The following is an 18,567-nucleotide window of genomic DNA, read 5'->3' as shown; positions in this document are numbered from 1 at the left end:
TTTATAAAATGAGATATTTTATGCTTATTTTCTTTTGTTAATATCATCTTATAATAAAATTTTCCTTTACTAAATCTTCATTGATATCTTGCTACATAATATAGATAATTTAAATATGAACCTGGAAAAAAATCTAGAAAAAGTTAAAGACTGCTGAAAATAATATGTCTATAAGATTTATTGTATATATGTTATATAACTAGAATAATGTTGATTAATATGACAAGAAAAATCGATAATTTGTTAATCTCAACATAATTAAAACGTAATGTATAACTGCAAAAATAATTTTCAGTTATACATTACGAATAACTGAAAATTAATATTGCTCATGCAAAGTAATTTTTAATGAAAATTTTCTTTATCAAAATGCAAGATAATAGGAATTTACTAATACCCAGATATAAAACATGATATATAAGCTTGAAATTTATTATTTGTAAAATACATAATATATACTCTTGAATTAATTTTCAAGAAAATAATATAACATTTCTAGAGATATAAATGAAAATCTCAAGTATTCTTTAATTAAATTAAAATTTATCCCTTACTGCAGTTCCTTATCAGTGCTATCGTTATTCACTTACTACAGTGCTAAAACTAATGTTTCTATACAAGCGAGCGAACTCTGCAAAGCAGCACGAAACCAAATGTCATTACTAGAAATTCACCTCTGTCTCTTGCTCATAATTAGTAATAGTTACTAAGAACGTGACACGAACAGCTTGAATGCCTCAATTTACGAAACTCATTTTGTCTGAACATCATTTTGTAATATTTAACCTATCATATGAGTAAGGAATAACCTACGAATGTGCTTAATGTAGAATCGGTTGAATGATTTAATTAAACGTTAACACTTTTGTTATAACTGCTTTAATTTTTTTTTCAAGTTACTTCCAGATAGAATTTTTGAACATTTATCTAGTGAAACTGATGACCATTAATTCTGTTAACTAAATTTTTCCAGGCTAGAAATTTTCTATTTTTCAGACATTGGAAATGCATTGTATATAAAAAATATTTTTCATTTCCAAATTTTTTTTTAGTTAATATTCATAAGTTAATAATGAAAACAAAAAAAAATTACAAATATGTAGTTGTAGTCTAAGCAGTAGAAACATCATAAGCAAATTTTCTTAGAATGTAAGAAATTCAGATGATTTTTATTTCATTTAAGTGTATATTGATGATAGCCAGCCTCATTTTAAAGTATTCATCCTTCGAAGTTGATGATTTTGTGGAATGATGAAGTGTAAACTTACTTTCATTTTTAACAACAAATTTAAAAGTTAAAAAAACATTAATCCAATGAAAATTTAATTTATGTTTTGGGTTTTAAAATGCTCTCAACTTACAAAATTGTAAAGTATTTTTCAAATATAAAAAAAAAATTAAGTAGTGTTTACATTTTAAGAAAATTTCATATAATTCAATATTTGGTCTTGCACAACTTATATTACCAATTACGTGTTTAATAATAAAAACAGGTAATTTTAATAATCTTATGAAAATATCTTCGAAAATTTTATGAAAATGGAAATTAAATTTTTCATGTCATACGATAGTAATAGAAGAAAATATATATGAATCTCAAGCTTGATAAAATTTAGTTAACAGATGGAAAGAATAATAAATGGCCATGAGTTTCACTAAACTAAATGTTCAAATTTATATTCGGTAGAAGCCAAAACGAGATAAAGGAGGTTTCGAATATGAAAATATTCTTTCCAGTTAAAGAAAGGAATGATAATTTTGTTGAAAGAAGAATTCAAATTCAGGAATCTACATATATAATTGTCTCATTCTATGGAAAAATCTGCTATTCAAATTATATATTACATTAAAATAGTTTTCACAAAGAATATTTGTTTTAGAAAATATAATCAAAATAAATGAATAAATCAGGAAATGTTTCTGCATAAACATTTAGTTTTATCGAATAGCCAAAAGTTAAAGAATTACGGCAAAACCCATGAGAAAAAGAACAGAAATAAAATTCTGATATTTAATACTTCTGCACAATTGAAAATGTATGACAAATTTTGCTAAAAAGAGAAAAGCAATTTTAAAAAAATAAGCCATCGGAACAAAAATATTTTTTTCTTTTACATATCACACAGAGTATGTGAATCAAGGAAAAATTCTTTACTAAAATTTACAAAATACAATTTCGTATCTCAAAAATATTGAAATTGGAAAAAAGCAGTATAAAGGAATCTCAATTAAATTGACAAAAAAGTATTGTTACATTTCACGCATTGTACTTGAGGTATTTTTTTTAATTTCAAAAACAAATAAGAATCTGTGTTGAAAGCAGGTAATGAATATAAGAGAGCTCTACAAAATGATCCTACGATTTACTATAGGGCGCTTAAAAAGAGAATGGTTTGTTATAAAATTACGATAGATGATTTTTTGCCGAAATTAAGAAAAATTTAAAATGAATTTGATTAGAAAAATAGAAACCGGAATTTTTCATTTTATAGAGTATGTAAGAATTGAGAATTATTTGTTAAAACTAACAGTTTGAGTTGAAAGAAAAAATGTTGTTAAAAATAGTGATTTATTGAATAGAAAATCACTACATGCACCTCAAATGATGATTAACCATTAAAACTTCAATAGAGGTTTTATGTTAAAAAGAGGAAGGAAGATTAAAAAAACGGCAAAGAAAACAGATACCTAAAGTTAAAAATTCTTGGAATGGAAATGTAATAAAGAAAAAAAAAACAGAAAGATAAAGATAAAAGTAGATATATAAAAATAATGTTTCTTTTTCTTTTAACTTCAATCTCCTATAATATCATTACCAATCTCAAATAGCTAATTGCAGAAATAGAAGAGAATTTTGTTCAAAAAATTGACTGGGGATGATTCGAACTACATATTTCGATTTTTACAGTTACACATATAATTTTACTGAATATAAACTATAAAATGCATTAGGTTTGTAATACCACTAATACACATTAAAGAATTAAGAATATTTTGAAACAAAAGTATGCAATGTCCTTCAATCTGTTTCAAGCAATATTTATTTTGACTGTGTATGGTTGTGTGATATAACCAATTAAAAAGAAATATACGTCAAAAGGCAAGAATAAAACTGCAGAATAAGATAGCAACTATGCACATTTATTATGTAAAAACCGTATTATAAAAACTGCTTTTGATCTTTCAAAAAATCGAATTTGGTTAGTTGAAACGGGATAGCAATGGCTTAAGAGCATAAATGCAGGCATGCATTTTTATTGAAATATTTCCTATTTAAGAAAAATTTATTGATTGCTATCTGAATGCAAGACATAATATAAAGTTTGCTTTTTTAAAGTCCCGATCTAAGTTCATTCATATTACAAAAAAAAAAGCATATTATCATTGAACTAGAGATATTTTAATTTTAAAGAAACTTTAACTTTATTTATTGTTTGATTGGTTGCTTAATTTTGACAGTAATAAGAATAATGGTTTCTTTGCATCTACTTTGTTTAAGTGCGTTTTATCTAATGAAATATTTTTAAATTTTTGAATAAAAGGTTTTAAATTCAAATTAGTTTTTCTTTTGCTTAATTTTATGCGGTTAATTTAATTCAGTTCTTCTTTTATTTATTTTCAGACTTTCCATTTGAGAAATACTTCTAAATATATTATATATGTTACCACAAACAAAAGTAAGAAACATCAGTTAGCAAGATAATAAAATAAAATTTGAAAAATTCAAGTTAAAGATAAGTAATTTTTTGGTGAAAGAAACAGTCTCATATAAAATTAATATTCAGTTTCTAAAAGTCACAAAAATGTATTTTCTGTGAGGTATTATAAATGAAAACACTACTTCCAAGGAAACTACGCTATAACATAATAAAGAATTCATAACTCGAACTAAAATGCTAAATGAATTCATTTGTTAAAGTGTAATTAATATAAACGAGTATCACTCCGACAGTAGAAACCTTATTTGAGTTGTTTCAAAACATTTTCTTCTAAGAATATTGTCATTTTCACGCACAGTATGTAACAAATTTAATCTAGATTTTACTTTTCTCTACATAATACCTTACCTTTCTGCTCATATTTCAGAGTTTGGCAAGCATCAGTACCTTCAAGAAATTTTTAATAAAGGATAATTGTAATTAATTAAATTAATAAGTAAAACAGCGAACACATCTTCATTCCAGTAGAGAAGTTGCACATGAAAAATTCATGTTTGTATTTTGAGGACAAAACTTACCTGAAATTGTCTTAATGAGTTTCATGATTTAAAAACGGAAATGCTTTCATTTTAATCTAAGTTTGCAGCTGTAAGAAGGTTGTATAATGACATTATTTTTTTCTGCTTCCGAAACTCCTGAAGAGAGCAAGTACAATTTCACTTTATGGCAACTGTTAAAACGGATGAAATCTTTTATGGTTCTTAGTGGCACTATTTAGCTTTTTCGAACAAATTAATTTAACAGTAAGAAATGAAAGCTTTTATTTGTTTGTTTTCTAACCTCGTTTCCAATTAATTTCAGGATTGTTTCTGCTTTCAGAATTTCCAAGTTATCAAAGCTTTAAAAATCCACGAAATAAAATGTATGTTTAGAAAGAAGGCAACTTTTCGTTGCAAATTTAATGTTTAATTGGAAGCAATTTCCAAAACGGTGTAGTAGTACTAAACAAAGCCTGTTTACAGAAAGGCGAAATGAGATCACAATAAAAGTTATCACTTAAACAAACTTTAAGCAGGGTTTTTAAAGAGTGTACTTAAGAGAAACCATTTGTGTTTTTATGCGATAACCTCTATGAGATGTTTGTGGTTAAATTATTGTTTGCTCAAGAGAGAGTGAAATGTTCTTTAGATATGGAGTATAGCTGTTAACTTATGTTTGATTATCCATGTCTTATTAATCATATCAAATTAAGCAGCAAATTAAAAGAGGGGCCTTCCTTTTTATTGTATGTCATCATTTTCCTCGCATTGATGCATCAAGCCTTTTTGCTAAATATAGAAATATTTTGAAGCTGAAATAAGTTTTACTCAATTATTTATGATAGAATTATAAAGTAAAAGGGAAGGATTATGATCTATGTAGAGTTGCTTTGTTAAACTCTGCAATTCTCCAAATTATTTCAATTTTCATTTTACTTTCATTTTTTTCCTTCGTTTGTTTAGAATTCAATGAAAATAAGCAATTTTAGTAATTAATAAATTTTTGCTATTACAAAAGAGATAAATTTATAAGGCCATGTACACTAAATTCTTATTGAACATTTTATACTTATGTTACCATCAATATTATTAAGATTGAAATAACTGGTACAACATTTCTCATTTGTAAAACGTTAAATAAAGTAACTTATAAATAAAAGCTGATAAAATATCAGTGTTCAAATCATTTAGTTATCTCAGCCACTTCATACTGTTTCACACATACATAATTTCACAGGCATGAAAAAAAAAATCAATACTCTCAAATCTCTTATTTTTGTTGTTGATAATTTTGATTTTAAAAAATAAATTCAGAATAAAAATATTCCTTAAATTAACATTTCTCCAGATAAAAACAACTCTATTTATTTCCAGACATTATATTAAAACCTATGCGGGCAATAGTTGCGAACTGCTCACCACGGACATGAGATTAATTATCTAACATATATTAATATATTATTTAAAGTTGAAAAAGATTCAGCGAACATATTGCAATAATTTTTAAATACTTTTTAACTTGTATTTCTTTTAATGCAGTTTCATTTCAATTAAATTTTGTATGTCTCCAATTCCTGGTATGATAAAATGTTCAACGCTTTTCTTTAAATTAAGTTACGAGCTCATCAAAAACTCAAAACCATCACTATCATTACACATTTTTATATATTAAGTTATTTTATCGATGCAAAATCACAGAAAAACTATTTTTAATTATATGCAACGGAATTATGAAAGTTCAATATCTTTTCTTATAATGATAAAAGTTTTCTTACAACTGTTACTAATGCATACTGCTGACGTATCATTGTACATTTTGGATTCACTTGCATACAATGATTTTAACAATTATGTTGCATAATAAGATTTAAATCTCTAATAATCATGAAAATAAGTTAGCAATTTACATTGATCAAAAAAACGAATAAATAAAAATAATAAATTATAAATAAGAATAATTGATAAATAAAATGAATAGAAAATTTCATTTATTTTGAGTACTTACCTGAGACAGCCAAGGAAAGTCTCAGTGACTTGCTGGAACTTTTACGACCTGAAACCGAAAGGTACATTTTGTTAACGACTTGTAACTTGCTTCAAAAATAAATAAAGCTTACGTATTAAACCTATAAAACTAGTTAATAATATCTACAGCTTTCCTATCGCACCCAAACAGTCGTGAGCATCGAAAATCTAGGGCGATAGACTCATTTTACTTGATGGATAATTATTGGATTTTTCATAAGCGTTTATTTTTTTTATATATATGTTTTGGAATTTTTGCTTATATCACTTGACATAACTGACCACAAGACTTGCTTTGATTAAAACTATTACGTAGTTTATTGGTTGACATGGCAAACCAAATTTTTATTTTATCTGTTTTTATTTTTCAGTACCCTGTCGTCTGATTCTTCTTTATAGACTTATTGCAAGACTGCCTTCAAAAATGTATGGTATTTCTTGAGTTAAATATAAGAAATAGAATTTTTTTGCAAAATCAAATTAAATTTCTTTAATATGTGGAACATAGATCTAAAGCATATCTTATAAGCATCTGTGAATTTCGAAATGTCCTGAAAATATATCTACGTCTCCATATGATTAAGAAAATCTTTTCACTATGAAATTGATTAATTATCTTTAAAAAAGCATCCACAATGATGTTAATAATTTCTAGATGTTTGCTAATTAAAATTATGGTTTTACCTATGACCTCATCTCAATTCGAAAATCTGTTATTTAGCTTATTAAGAAAATTATGTTTTTAAAGTAATTTTTAGGAGTTGTAAATTTATGGACATTTGATGACTAATATTGCACTTATTCTTTTATTAGAAGTCATTTCAATTTTTTTTCTAAATTTCTTATATTTTTTGATATCTTGAATGAAACACAATAATTTTCACTATATAATATACTATAGTGAAATAACAATTGCACTGAAGTTTAAAATTTCTTTTTAACACTAATTGCTTAGTTCTGAAATTCACTACTTTAGGAATTTTGTCTCATTAAATTGAACATTCTATTAAATGCAGGATAAAAAATGCTCCATTTCTTTTTAATTGACATTTAATTTCATTTAATTTTATGAGTACGCATTATCGCCTGCTGAATACCAGATATTAATGGATAAAATTATACTTAATTTTTTGATTACGAAAAAGTTACATAATCAAGATTTAAAAAGGTTTTCCATCTTGAATTTCTGATAGTTTGACATTTTTTAGTTCGTTTACACATAGAGAAAATTAATTTCATTTCAAGAAATTAAAAAATGAAGAGCACTTCATTCGATTGCTTAATAGTCTGTATTATTAAACATCTACTGTATTTTTTACTGTTATTGAATGTTCTATAACATCTTATATGGGTAAATAAATAGGTTTTTGGTACTTGCTGTAAAAATGTTCTCTTAAGCTTAAATTTATGAAATTTGCATCAATAATGGCATTATGATATAATAATTATATAATAAAATTATATAAGCACACACGCGTTTAGTGAATTTTCCTTTTTATTTCTCAATAACTGAATTTTTTTGATATTCTTAAATTAATTTTAGATTTGTATGATTGCCAATTTTGAATTAGAATTCCTCCACTGAAATTATACAAACGGCATTTAAAATAAAATATGTCATAATTATTGATTATATGTTCTATAATTTTTCTTAATATTAGCACAATACATCAATATGACGCATTTAAGAAACTATGCCGAAACAAAGAAATAATAATAGAAATGCCATCTTATATTTTTTACAACAGCCATTTTGTACCAAACGAACTGTTCACAGACATAATAAAAACAGGAACTTGTTTTTAACTACAGGACATTAAGCCACTAGAAATTAAATTATCTTTTAATTTATATTAAGATTTAATTTAGATAAAATAAATAAGTACTAACAAAATATAATGATACTTTATAACCATCTTTAACACTTATTTATGCATTTTACTATGCACCTAACAACTAAAATTAAAATATTCCTTATATTTTGGATATATTGTGAAAGTATGCATTCATTTGCAAAACAGGAAATATTCACTCCTAAAGCACAATATTTCTTCAAAATTGAACGATGTATATTCATTGCCTATTTCAACTTCTCGCTATACATTTTAAACATCATAATTTATGTTTACTTCTTCCTTTGTTAAAACAAGGTCATAAAATAATATACTCATTGAATGAAAAATTAGCCCCGACTATATTTTTATATAATGAATAAAACTGAACCGTATTTGTAAATTGGTCTTCCTTTTATCATACATTCAAAAAATTAAGAAGCACAATGTGTTCATTGTTTATTTTCTCATTTTGTAAAAATGCATACATTTGTAGTAAAAGACTACAGTACCGTAATATAATTAAATATGTATTTACATATCTGTCTTATAGTTGTATGAAATAAACATTTAGAGGACTGAAAATCGGGTCAATCCACTAAATAACATAAACTAAAATACATAATGTTTAGATGTTGTGCTATTTATTTAAAAAAAAGACTGCAATTATTTACACAGAACAAGGCCGTAAACGCATCTTTACATAACCCTCCAAACTGGGTATGACAAAAATATTTAGAAGACTGAAGACCGTGTCAATCCTACAAAAATGCATTCTTACTGAGAACAAAATATTCCCGCGCCTCCGAGTTAGAGTCACGCATTAAGAATTCCATGAATTTTAATAAAGCAGAAAAATGGAGATCTGGCCAGGACTTGAACCGTACAGTGAATCAATAAAAATATGCATTCGAATTTTATTATGGTTGGCTTTTATGATATTTATTTTTCCAAGACGCATAGGAATGAATTAAGTCTTATAAATATAATGTTTTGCGCATAATTGTTGTGTGTATGCCAAGGTGTATTTATGGATTATTTAAATAAATCTTACTGGAAGGAAGTATTTTATTTTGGGTCATAGGATAGGAGCTTCAAAAAGATCTTTTTTCTTAAGTATCCAAAAAGGTAACGAAATATTTTTTTTAATGGAAAATTCAAATATTGAATTGAAATCTCATAATGATAAATTTATGAGTCTTTATATATCTGGATTTCAGGGTGTTTTTTTTAGTGTCCATATTAACTTTTATTTAAAATTAATATTTTGCTTTAGATCGTAGCGGTAAGATTTTTAAATTCTTAAACTTAATAGAAATATGATCAGAAATTTATTTGAATTAAAACGGATTTCAAAAAATAGAAAAGTTTTGAATTATTTGTTATATTATGTGAATAACTAAAAATATTTATCTGAAATCCTATTAAGGATTAATTTCATATCAATGCATTTTAATTGCAGAATAATAATGAATTTGTAGTTATATTCCATTTTATGCAACAATTAGGTTGGGGATTTGTTTTTATCGTAATTTATTTATCGATATGGAATTACAGAATTTCTGTTTTTTTACTTTTGATTTATTAATGCGATAATAAAAGTGATATAGGATAGAAATGTTGAAAACAATTTCAAAAATTAAAACAAATATGAAATTTACATTTTATACATATAATTTTTATTCATATATATAAACTAGTTTTCTGTGAATTTAAGATACAATTCACTATTCATTGCTGAAATATCCGTTTAACATTTTATCCATTTAACATTTATTTTAACTCGTTTCCGTAATTGTTTCCGCAGTATTTCAGAAGTTGATTTATAAATATATGACTTAACTCTCACTAGTTCTTATGATAAATATCCCATTTAAAATATTTTAAATCTGAATATTTACTTATTTCTTTTAGTTGTTTCCTTAGTTTAACAAAGTGCATCATTTAATATTATAGCAATTAGATCTTTTATGTTTTAGAGTTTCAACAAGACACTATCAACTAACTTCAATCTTTTTTCACTTTTAGGAACTTTAGAAAATAGGAACGGAATTAAGAATCAAACAGAACAGCAAAAATCTTAATATTATAAGTGCATTAATCAAATAACATATATAAGAAATCCATTAGAAATTTTATAAAAAACGTAAAATTGATGATTTTTGAAATAAATAAAACATTTTGATACATTTCATTTATTGAGGCATTTCAACATTTATTTCAAGACATTTTGAGTAGCCTAATTGATTTTCTCGTCCATTCTACTATTATTCATAAAATGATAAGTAATTTTTTTTAGAAAATGCATATCAAATAGAATAAAATTTCACTGTGTTTTTAAAAAAAGCTGAGTTTGAATATAAGCCTATTTGAGTAACAAAAATTTTATCTATTTTTCTATAACCTAAGAATCGATATAAAATCGATTATTTTCATAACGATAGATATATTTTGTAACAATTTATATTTTGATTTCTGTAGAGAAATTGTATGTAAATAATAATTCACAGGACACTTTTTCTAATCAAATTTATTTTTGAATAATAAAATGAAAACCTGAAAATCATTATTTGGTTTACGCTTCAGAGATAAATAAATATATTAAAATTTATTTCTTGAAAAAATTGCTTTGTATGTTGGAATGTATTAAAGTGTAAAATTTTATTATTTCAGATTTAATATAATTTTGTTTTATTAAATCTAGTCAAAAACCTTAAATTTACAGTTAAATAGAGCATGCTTTTAACTAACTCTCAGTTAGTTGTCATTAAACACCCTTTTTTAATGTTCTGCGTTCGTTTATAATTTAAAAATATTTTATAAAATCTATATAAGGAATAAATAATGAATATTTGACTTCAAATTTTAGTGAAAATATTAAATACAATTTGAAAAATATTTGCAAATCCCTTTAAAAATCATGTTTTTGTCACTGTAGAGTTCATCTGTTACATTTAAGCTGAATTTAAAAGTAAAGCAATATATAAAATTAGGTTTCCAATAAAAAATTCGTTAAGTTATTTAAAAATAATCTAATTCCTTTTTTAAATAAGTTACATAATTTCTACTTAAAGTATTATTTCCAAATACTCACAGTAAAAGGGAATCAATATACTTTATTCTTATTTTATAAACTTTGTTCTCACTTAATGGAATAGTATACTAGTTAAATTCCTAAATAGCAAATTTAAATTTAAACTGTAAAATCAAAATTTAGGCATCAAGTTAAAAAGTTAAATTTAGGTTAATTTAAGTTATAAAATTAGGTATTAATTAAAAGTTAGGTTCAGATTATGACATCTCTTTGGAATGCAATTTACAAATTATTCATTATCCGCATTGGAATACAAAATATTACAAAAGATTCATAAATATTTGAATATTTTTCAAATGAGAATAATACATAACAATTTACATGCATAAAAATTTTCTATGAATAACAAACATACCATTTTGTACATATATAACTTTGTACACCACTGCGAGGAATTCTACAATAGATCCTCGAACAACGCAACTCTCATCCAAAATGAAATTTCCTCCGCCACATTCCCAACGTTTTCTGCCTCGAAACAGACCGTTTCCCCGAATTCACTAAAGCGCTTCCTCTCGTTTTCTGCAACGGAAAGGGTCCGTCTGCATTGCAAAACACCATCAACGCTTGAATATAAAGGTGGAAATGCGTGCAAACCCCAACAGCAGGGCATCACTCCAACATTTGACCTTCCTCCTTTTATCCCAAAGGGGCCCTCATAATGCATGCAACTCATCCCCTCCCAAAAGAGAACCAGTGATTCACCACTCTCCTTGTATATAACACCATAATCCCGATGAAGTTCTAAGCGTGCTCGCATCCCGCTTCGACCCTACGCAGTTCATAAATTCAGTAGCCTGTCAGGAGTCCCTAGTGCGGAAAAAACCGTGACCATTATGTTCATTGCCAGTTTAGCGCTAATCACGATGGATTAGATACAGACCCATCTCCGATTTCTGATCCGTTTTTTCTCCGGGTTGCGAGGGAAAGTGACGCAACGTTCAGCTTCGCAACAGAACCACTCATCGCATTGTTTTTGCATTCATTAGTGCCTTTCTGTTAAATAAGCATTCAATTAGAGACTCTTATCGTTAGAGATTTTTATCGGAAAACAAATAGATCTCCAGAAGTTAAGTGTTAGATAAGAATAAAAATAATGCTCATGTATTGTTTTGTCAGTTTTTTTAAAAAATAAATTTGTTTTTTTTTTAGATAGACTTTAAAGAATTTTAAGCGAGCTTTTCTCCAAACAAGGTTGAAAAGAATTTTAAAGTAATTCTTAAAGAAAATAAGTTATTTTCTTCTTCTTGGCATTTATTTTTCTACTTTTACAGTATTTTATAAATATCTACCGGCGACACAAACCACATAAGCTCCAACTTCGAACTTAAGCTTTTAAGTGTTGGGTAATACTAAGGATTGGGTAATAATAATGTTGAATTACTATTGTTCAAAGTATTGAGCCAGCAGGGTTTTATGTTTTCTTTTCTGTAAAAAATAAAAAATGCTGAAAGTTCTCATTTTTGATGGCATAAAGACTAATGGATTTTCAAGAGTTAGATAGCAAATGGTATTAATGTTTAATTACTGTGAGAAAGAATATTGTTTCAACAGATTTTGTATTGCACCCGAAAAGATTTATAAATTTTAAGACACTGAAAAACACATTTTTTTATTTCTTTATTTTTTAGATTTTTCAGAAAGATTTTAAATTATTATTTTATTTCATTTGGATAGTTATTGTAAACCAAATGTATTATTTAAAATGCTGGATTACATTTCACCGAAATAACTGTCAGCTGACTTCTGCTGTAAACTGTGATGAAATAATGCATTTAGTCAATATGAATTTTCAAAAACAAAGCATTAGTCATAAAATACAAAATGTACTCACTCAAAATTTATATTTTAATTTACTATAAAAAGGTCTTAGATTCTAGATAGTAAAACTGTACGTACAGCAATAAAGTGAATCACTGAACGATTGGCATGAAAAGCATTCTACTGACTTTAAACAACGAAACAATTTTCAGTGCCGTTAAATGATCGATACGAAACAGTAATTACAAGGATGAAACATTCATTTTTTCAAGGCGCAAACTGTTTATGAGTTCAGAAACTATAATAACCATTAATTTATGAGTAATGAAATCCAATTAAACATTTTAACCAAATTTTTAATAAGAAATTTGTAATGAGCAGCGCTGAGATTTTCGTTTTCAAATTTCCTCACATGAACGCTTTATGCTTCGTAGCATAGTGAAGAAAACGAAATATGTATTCTGCTGACTTTTTATCGGGTTTATTCTGTACATTCTCATGTATCTAAACAGATGGATTTAGCTCAAAAATGGGTACAGATCTAGCATTTAGATGCTAAAGATGTGTACCATATTTTATCCATTTAACTTTGCATTTTTTTAACTATCTTACTCACTTGCACTCGGATAGACAAGTTTTCTGTGAAAAGATTTCATTCAAAATTTGATAGAAATCTACACATTCGGTTCAAAGATTTTATACCTAATTTTATCCATCTAGCTCAAAAAGTTTATGAGGAGTTGTGCTCACATATACACTGACATAATTTCAAAAATTTGTTTTTCGAATTCGAGAAGGTCTGAAATTTGGAATTTCATCAAAATTTTTAGATAGTTTCTTTAACGTTTGCTATATTATTCTCTTTTTTTTTTACTTCATATTTGATAAAATAAGCATATAAGATAATAATGAATGAAGTTTTCACTTTATCGAGCGTTTTCTCTCTGTAATTTCGTTCTATAAGGTTTTATTTTGTTCTATCAGGACGTGGCAACATTATTTGAAAAACCGATTCATTTCCTCTATAATACTGAATCTATTTATGTATTTAGTTTTGCTCTGAACTGTGTTTTACACTGCTATTCATTTTATTGCCGATTTTACGGGAAATAAATGACTTTATCGTGAATCTACGTAAATCTATTTATTATGGCTAAAAAAGAAATGCTAAACAAATACTATAAATGTGTAAATAAGTCCAAAATAAATTTTTATATTTAATTTATTTTATTTTTAAATTGCATCGAAACATTGAATTTTTTCAAAATAAATTTAAAAAAAAACATGATTGAAGTTAGGAAAAAAAAATGTTTTTTGATGTTGCGGCATTTCATTTCTTTTAATTATGAAATTTCATATCTTGTTACCAATCAATGAATGCAACACCATAAAAAGGACCTTAAACATCCAATTAAAGGAAGAGCAGAAATTTTTATATGTTTGTTTAATCAATACTTCATTATTTTTTTTTATTCTTGTTAATATAACCACAGGTTACAATAGGTTATTATTATGCGAATTTCTCTTGAATAAATTTGAAGCTGTGCACTTTTTAAATTATTCTTTTTACATTTTCCGGTGAAATAATCTAATCACGACACACAAAAAAACTGAACAAAATGATTTTTAAAGTGACTTTTTTGAAGCTGATTTAAATATAAAGCAAATGAAATAAATAAAAATAGTTTTAAATAAATTATGGTATTAAAATTTCTTTAAACCACTCAAATTTTTTAAATCAAATTATCAATAAATCGAATGACTTTAAATAAATGAAGGAAAATGACTCACTATATTTTTTACACATTAAATGCATATTAAATACAATTCAAAATATAGCAAAGGAAAAGCACAACATGTTACGCACGGGAAATGCCATCTTCTGGCGTTTAGGTTTTTTTTAGCTTAAGAAAGTACGAATTTATTTCTTCAGTTAAAAACAGAAAATATTTATCTAAAACAAATTTTATTTACAGAATTTTCACATTCTTACAATCAAATTATATTGTTTTTAACTATTTATATTTTCAAAAATAAGAAAAAATTACATTGTCTGATAATAAACAAAAATATATTCTTATGTTAAGCAATTTAATTGATCAATTTGTTTTACATTATAGTTTTAATCAATCCTGCATTCCATTTGGTTTCTTGTTAACATAATGGAAAAATAATGAGTTTAGAACAATTATATTTTCTGTTTGAAATAAAGAAAATATCATACCTAATTTCATTTTCTTATATATTAAAAAAAAGAAATAAGAAGAAAGAAATAAATAAAAAAGAAATTCTGTATTTACATAATCTAATTAATAATTGCACAAATGAATGCAAAAATAATTTTAAATGTAGAAGAAAAATAATTGAAATAGTAAAATAATTTAACAAGCATATAAGTTGTTATATTTTTCAATATTTTATTGTTCACTACTAATATGATGAATTATTTTGACTTTATTTTCATTTTTCAGAATATTCCTATTGTTAACTAATAAAATTAAATTATTTATCTTCATTTCAAATTAAATAGCACTTTATAGATGAAACAATGGTATTAGCTCACAAGAATATAATAACAGACACACACAAAAAAAAATTCGAAAACAGTTCGAACATAATTTATTATAAGATAAACTTTATTATGTTATGTATAATTATAAATGTATTTAATTGTAATGAATTAAAACATTTCAAATTCAAGTTTGCACGAACGGGATGTGTTATTGGCTTGTTCCATGGATGGATAATAATTTTTCCTAAATCAGCTGATGAGCAAAAGCGCAAGTCCTGTTGAAATGTAAACAAACCATGGCTTTCCACGTATCGATTTTTAAATCAGTTTGTCAATGGTATATTTAAATAAAAGGTTAATGGCTCACTAAATTATATCAAAAACAAGCACCAATATACACATCAGCGTACTATATATATTATTACCAAAATGAGTCAACCCTCACTTTTAATTTGTAAACATCACGTCACTTAACATCTCATTAATATGCACATTATTTTGACAATGAAATATCAGTCATTTTAAAATAAAAATGAATAAGTAATTTTAATTATTTACTTTATTAACGGATCGCATTGTCTTATTAAAACGGAAAGTTTTGACGCGCCCGAACAGAGTAGGCCAAAGGAACTTAATTTTCGCCGTGACATTCCGACGTCCAAGGAGTGAAAGACCACAGGAACGTTACGAAAAGTTTTTTCGCGCATTCCCTCCCCCCTCCCAGCGCTTTCTTCCGGCGAGCGAAAACAAAAGATTCCGCGCGACACGTCGCTATGCATCGGAACGTCGACATTCAAAACCATGACTGTAGAGCGCGCTGTCCTTGGGGACTTCATCTGAGGGTCGTCAGACTCGATTCTCACCTTGCGCTAAAAAATAAACTTTTACCCTTTACACATTCCTGCAGAGTTCGGCTTCTACAATGGCAGCCATGAATGTATAACAGAAAAGCCACTGATACCGGCGCGCTGTTCTCGCAGCAGATAGCAGAATGCTTGTGTCGTGTGCATGCAGGCAAAGTAGGCTTACCTCTTACGTTTTCTCTGGTGAAGTCTCCACGATGAGGGTCTATGCTCTAGCTAGGTCCAAATGGAAACTGGTCGCTGAGAAAATCTGCTCCAGTGTGGCGTCTTGTGCTTTCATACGGGTGTCGGAAGATCGTCCAATCAACGTCGTTCGAGAGGGGCAGTGGTGTGGGCAGTGAGCATCGATCGGACTGGGTCGTCCCGCCGATCGCTATACCCCCATCTCCAAAAGCAGCATCTCGGCCGAGTTTTGCTCCGTTTCAGAATATGCGTCGGAGTACTACTGCGCATTATGGCGCTAAAACATACGGGATGCTTTTGAAAAGGAGACTTTGGCTTTTCTCGTAAAGCTAAAGCTTGTTTCATTCGGAGAGAAGTTAGGCTCGCGGTGTCTTTTTACCGCTCCTGCCTGGAATTTTAACCCAGACCACCACGAAGGCCTCAGCTTCAGGTATGGTGCATTTTCCCCACTTAGGTTAATTGTTTCATTTTATAAAATTTATTTTTCTTCCGTGTGTAATTAAGGGTCGGATTTTCAACTTCTAGAAGATAAATTCTTTACTCACTCTAAGAGTAACGCTCAGGTCAGGATTTGAAAAGACTTTTGCGCAAATACTAATCTGGTGTGGGTTTCGGTACGCGGTACAGTTGTTCTTTAGTCTCCGTTCTTTCGATGAGCGGTTCTCTTGCCACCAAGTTTCTGTTTAACTTTCTCTTCAGGGTAAAAAAAACTAGCCTATATTTGTTTACATGCTCCTACTTTGAATGAGAACTGAAAATTTGAATGTGATGATTTGTACTTTAAACTTAAGAAAAACGACACATTTTCTCCAACGTATAATAATGCTCTGAAAAGTTTTCTAAATATTTTCGAACCAAATTTTGAAAAGTTCTTAAACATTGGCAACTACTTTTTTTATATATATTTTTATACTTTTTTATAAAATTCCACCTTTACTTTTTGAAAACGAAGTTGGGATTCCTTTTTCAAAAATTATGGCTATAAGTACTTTCTATAAATATGTTTCTTTACAGTTTAAATATATTTAAAGTTCTAAACATTATTTTTATACAAAAAGTTTAAGAGCATAAAATATAGAAATAAGAGGCTAATTCATATATTATATTATATAAGACATAAAGGATAAACAACTTAATGTGATTTTATCATTATTACTATTTAGTTATGAAAATTATATACATAAATCAAAAAGCATTAGTGCATAACGGCATAAAAAAATTCTTTTTACCTGAAACAAATTTTTAAGTATGATTAAAATGGCATGGAAGTAGAAAACTTTTATATATAAAAAGAGGGATATTTAAAAACTTCGGAAAAAATAACTTGCGATATATTGTAAAATAAACTATAGCTATTTCTGTAATGCACTTAGTCCTTGCTCTTAGTGCATGCTTAAGTCAGAATTTATTTATAATGTAGCTTGAGAAATATTTTAGTATTTTTGTGCGTTCAAAATAATCAAATTAAAACATGTTCTTCTTCTAGTTATTCGTAAACTTGATATATCATATTTATGATCATTATTTAAAATACAAGCCCCTTTATTTGAGAAAATTAAACATCATCCGTCAGAATAAAATATAATGTTAATCAATGTATTGTAGCTTAAGTATATGCGAAAAAAAAACGGTTGCCTTGTTTTGTTTTTTCTTTCTAAAAACTTTTAATTTAGGAATTTTTTAACCAAGACAAAAATTAAATAGCCATTTTTTTTTTCGTAGTATGTAACTAAAAGGATTTTTTTCCCCCTCAATAATGGGGTAAATATGAATTTCTTTCCTCATTTCCCCTTGATCTTACTTTCACGACACAGCAGCGATCTGCGCTTCCTCCCTGTCTTCACCGAACGCTTGTCTCTTCACTCCGCCTTGCACATTAAAGCTCACGGCGACCATAATACTTCATCTACCGGTTGCCTGTTCTATTCCTACATAGATGAGATTAATGAACTTCCAGGTAGATAATCACCATAACGTATATGCTTTTCTTATAAAATTTAATTATAAGCCTTCATTTTAGTAGATAATAATATTCAAAATATTTAAATAACTAAAAACAGATTTTCGATATTCACATCACTTAGTTTTAAATTTGACAA

The 18,567-nt window shown here is 27.0% G+C and overlaps 1 protein-coding gene and 1 long non-coding RNA gene across 4 annotated transcripts in view; one reads left to right on the top strand and one right to left on the bottom strand.

Annotated features, from left to right (window-relative positions):
• LOC129958965 (glutamate-gated chloride channel-like) overlaps window positions 1-16,557 on the bottom strand; it is a 362,731-nt gene extending 346,174 nt beyond the window's left edge. For 2 of the 3 annotated variants that reach the window (XM_056071721.1, XM_056071723.1), the window contains exons 1-2: window positions 16,452-16,557; window positions 6,204-6,251 (exon numbers count right to left, since the gene is read on the bottom strand). The gene's annotated coding sequence lies outside the window, so the exon portion shown is untranslated. The remainder of the gene's footprint in view (window positions 1-6,203; window positions 6,252-16,451) is intronic. The other variant, XM_056071722.1, reaches the window with a different exon arrangement.
• Window positions 16,558-16,691: 134 nt separating this feature from the next.
• The window catches only part of LOC129958736 (uncharacterized), a 70,132-nt gene continuing 68,256 nt past the window's right edge, over window positions 16,692-18,567 (top strand). Inside the window, exon 1 of the long non-coding RNA XR_008783295.1 lies at window positions 16,692-16,898. This is a non-coding gene — a long non-coding RNA (uncharacterized LOC129958736). The remainder of the gene's footprint in view (window positions 16,899-18,567) is intronic.

Source organism: Argiope bruennichi, chromosome X1 (assembly GCF_947563725.1).
Source record: "Argiope bruennichi chromosome X1, qqArgBrue1.1, whole genome shotgun sequence".
NCBI classification, from domain to species: domain Eukaryota; kingdom Metazoa; phylum Arthropoda; class Arachnida; order Araneae; family Araneidae; genus Argiope; species Argiope bruennichi.
The sequence above is the reverse complement of the archived record's forward strand: the minus strand, read 5'-3'. Positions and strand labels throughout refer to the sequence as shown.